General features: G+C 40.3%; 2 non-coding genes across 2 annotated transcripts; both read right to left on the reverse strand.

Moving 5' to 3' along the window:
• Positions 1-3,628: 3,628 nt before the first annotated feature.
• LOC148770564 (5S ribosomal RNA) lies at positions 3,629-3,747 on the reverse strand. Its single transcript, XR_016031461.1, has one exon. It is a non-coding gene; the product is annotated as a 5S ribosomal RNA (ribosomal RNA).
• Positions 3,748-4,160: 413 nt separating this feature from the next.
• Positions 4,161-4,278, reverse strand: LOC148770565 (5S ribosomal RNA). The gene has a single exon (XR_016031463.1). It is a non-coding gene; the product is annotated as a 5S ribosomal RNA (ribosomal RNA).
• Between the last annotated feature and the right edge of the window lie 230 nt (positions 4,279-4,508).

The following is a 4,508-nucleotide window of genomic DNA, read 5'->3' on the forward strand; positions in this document are numbered from 1 at the left end:
TCAACAAACATGCACAAACACACTCGCTCAAATGGACATTCACAAACAAACATGTAATAAAACATGCGCAAAAGTGCATTCCCAACAACATTATTAAAAACACGAAATGCAACACTAGGACTTTAATGCGCATAACCAAACAACAGCAAAAACACAAGATACAAAAGATACGGTGGAGTGTAGAAATAACACTCAACGTTTACGTTTACGGGGATTTTTTTATGGATTAATTTATATTTCTGTTTTAATTGTTGGATTTAGTATTCTATAGGTACCAATGTATAATTAGGTGTCCATGAAGCAAAAATGATCAAAGAGTACGAAAAGAGTTGCAATTAGGAAAATAAAATCAAAATACAAGAGAGGATCCCTCAACATCTTCGGTAGTGCCCACGAAGTTGAGCATAAATTTCTCGTCCGGACTCCAAATCGACTGGTTCCGGCGGCATTAGAAAGCTATTTCCGCTCGCTACAATTCCTGTCTAATGTGAAATTTCCAAATTCGGACTCGAACATGGTCAAAATTGGATTCCAACAGCGATCATGAAAATACCCGCTACAGTTCGAGGACACGAACGCGCATCAAGAAACGTGCACAAAAACACTCGCTACAAAAGATACGCACATAAGTAAAAGTACAAAACCATGCACAAAATTACTCACGCAAAACTGCGTTCGCAAAAAGGATCATGAAAACACAAACTACAATCCTAGGACATTAATACAAATCAACAAACATGCACAAACACACTCGCTCAAATGGACATGCACAAACATACATGTAAAAAAACATGCGCAAAAGTGCATTCGCAACAACGTTCTTAAAAACACGAAGTACAACACTAGGACTTTAATGCGCATAACCAAACAACAGCAAAAACACAAGATACAAAAGATACGGTGGAGTGTAGAAATAACACTCAACGTTTACGTTTACGGGGATTTTTTTATGGATTAATTTATATTTCTGTTTTAATTGGTGGATTTAGTATTCTATAGGTACAAATGTATAATTAGGTGTCCATGAAGCAAAAATGATCAAAGAGTAAGAAAAGAGTTGCAATTAGGAAAATAAAATCAAAATACAAGAGAGGATCCCTCAACATCTTCGGTAGTGCCCACGAAGTCGAGCATAACTTTCTCATCCGGACTCCAAATCGACTGGTTCCGGCGGCATTAGAAAGCTATTTCAGCTGGCTACAATTCCTGTCTAATGTCAAAATTCCAAATTCGGACTCGAACATGGTCAAAATTGGATTCCAACAGCGATCATGAAAATACCCGCTACAGTTCGAGGACACGAATGCGCATCAAGAAACGTGCACAAAAACACTCGCTACAAAAGATACGCACATAAGTAAGAGTACAAAATCATGCACAAAATTACTCACGCAAAACTGCATTCGCAAAAAGGATCATGAAAACACAAACTACAATCCTAGGACATTAATACAAATCAACAAACATGCACAAACACACTCGCTCAAATGGACATGCACAAACATACATGTAAAAAAACATGTGCATAAGTGCATTCCCAACAACGTTCTTAAAAACACGAAGTACAACACTAGGACTTTAATGCGCATAACCAAACAACAGCAAAAACACAAGATACAAAAGATACGGTGGAGTGTAGAAATAACACTCAACGTTTACGTTTACGTGGATTTTTTTATGGATTAATTTATATTTCTGTTTTAATTGGTGGACTTTTTATTCTATAGGTACAAATTGATAATTAGGTGTCCATGAAGCAAAAATGATCAAAGAGTAAGAAAAGAGTTGCAATTAGGAAAATAAAATCAAAATAGAAGAGATGATCCCTCAACATCTTCGGTAGTGCCCACGAAGTCGAGCATAACTTTCTCATCCGGACTCCAAATCGACTGGTTCCGGCGGCATTAGAAAGCTATTTCAGCTGGCTACAATTCCTGTCTAATGTCAAATTTCCAAATTCGGACTCGAACATGGTCAAAATTGGATTCCAACAGCGATCATGAAAATACCCGCTACAGTTCGAGGACACGAATGCGCATCAAGAAACGTGCACAAAAACACTCGCTAAAAAAGATACGCACATAAGTAAAAGTACAAAATCATGCACAAAATTACTCACGCAAAACTGCATTTGCAAAAAGGATCATGAAAACACAAACTACAATCCTAGGACATTAATACAAATCAACAAACATGCACAAACACACTCGCTCAAATGGACATGCACAACTATACATGTAAAAAAACATGCGCAAAAGTGCATTCCCAACAACTTTCTTAAAAACACGAAGTACAACACTAGGACTTTAATGCGCATAACCAAACAACAGCAAAAACACAAGGTACAAAAGATACGGTGGAGTGTAGAAATAACACTCAACGTTTACGTTTACGTGGATTTTTTTATGGATTAATTTATATTTCTGTTTTAATTGGTGGATTTAGTATTCTATAGGTACAAATGTATAATTAGGTGTCCATGAAGCAAAAATGATCAAAGAGTAAGAAAAGAGTTGCAATTAGGAAAATAAAATCAAAATAGAAGAGAGGATCCCTCAACATCTTCGGTTGCCCACGAAGTCGAGCATAACTTTCTCATCCGGACTCCAAATCGACTGGTTCCGGCGGCATTAGAAAGCTATTTCAGCTGGCTACAATTCTTGTCTAAGGTCAAATTTCCAAATTCGGACTCGAACATGGTCAAAATTGGATTCCAACAGCGATCATGAAAATACCCGCTACAGTTGGAGGACACGAATGCGCATCATGAAACGTGCACAAAAACACTCGCTACAAAAGATACGCACATGAGTAAGAGTACAAAATCATGCACAAAATTACTCACGCAAAACTGCATTCGCAAAAAGGATCGTGAAAACAGAAACTACAATCCTAGGACATTAATACAAATCAACAAACATGCACAAACACACTCGCTCAAATGGACATGCACAAACATACATGTAAAAAAACATGCGCAAAAGTGAATTCCCAACAACATTCTTAAAAACACGAAGTACAACACTAGGATTTTAATGCGCATAACCAAACAACAGCAAAAACACAAGATACAAAAGATACGGTGGAGTGTAGAAATAACACTCAACGTTTACATTTACGTGGATTTTTTTATGGATTAATTTATATTTCTGTTTTAATTGGTGGATTTAGTATTCTATAGGTACAAATTGATAATTAGGTGTCCATGAAGCAAAAATGATCATGCACGCAATTCGGTTTTATATTGAGAAACATGCGCCGCAGCGGCTTAAAGCGTTGATAACTTTTGACTCGGGATGAGTTACGAGGCGATCTGCATACGCACGCGAAGCTCTTTCAGACGCCGTCGGCGTGTTAATTCGGCGAAGCCCCATTGACCCCGCGCTCGCAGTGAAAAGAGGCCGTTTAGACCAGCTTCCGCCAATATTAGACGGGATCGACGCGTTTATCGATGCAATCAGATCGTTTGATCGATCCGACCGGCCCCACATTGCTCGGCGCACATCGTGCCCGCGCTGAGATATGCATTAGATGCCTGCTCATGGCTGTCAAAATAAAAAGAAAAAAAAAAAAAACTACTGGAAAACGGGAGGTGAGACGAGAAAATAAAATACAAAAAGGTGGGGTGGGGGTGCAACACGAGGACTTCCCAGGGGGTCACCCATCCTAGTACTACTCTCGCCCAAGCACGCTCAACTTCGGAGTTCTGATGGGATCCGGTGCATTAGTGCTGGTATGATCGCACCCGTAAGTCTATGCACGCAATTCAGTTTTATGTTGAGAAACCTACGCCGCAGCGGCTTAAAGCGTTGATAACTTTTGACTCGGGATGAGTTACGAGGTGATCTGCATACGCACGCGAAGCTCTTTCAGACGCCGTCGGCGTGTTAAATATGCGAAGCTCCATTGACCCCGCGCTCGCAGTGAAAAGAGGGCGTTTAGCCCAGCTTCCGCCAATATTAGACGGGAACGACGCGTTTATCGGTGCAATCAGCTCGTTCGATCGATCCGACCGGCCCCACATTGCTCGGCGCACGTCGTGCTCGCGCTGAGATATGCATTAGATGCGCCTGCTCATGGCCGTCAAAATAAAAAGAAAAAAAAAAACTACTGGAAAACGGGAGGTGAGACGAGAAAATAAAATACAAAAAGGTGGGGTGGGGGTGCAACATGAGGACTTCCCAGGGGGTCACCCATCCTAGTACTATCTCGCCCAAGCACGCTTAACTTCGGAGTTCTGATGGGATCCGGTGCATTAGTGCTGGTATGATCACACCCGTAAGTCTATGCACGCAATTCGGTTTTATGTTGAGAAACTTGCGCCGCAGCGGCTTAAAGCGTTGATAACTTTTGACTCGGGATGAGTTACGAGGCGATCTGCATACGCACGCGAAGCTCTTTCAGACGTATATATTAGATCTGCATCTGCATGAAAAATATATATGCAGCACTAATGACCGCAAGTGATCATTAGTGATCAACTTCTGCTTATAATACAAAAAAAAAAT

Source organism: Erythranthe guttata, chromosome 5 (assembly GCF_056151865.1).
Source record: "Erythranthe guttata isolate IM_541 chromosome 5, IM_541, whole genome shotgun sequence".
Classification (NCBI taxonomy): Eukaryota; Viridiplantae; Streptophyta; class Magnoliopsida; order Lamiales; family Phrymaceae; genus Erythranthe; species Erythranthe guttata.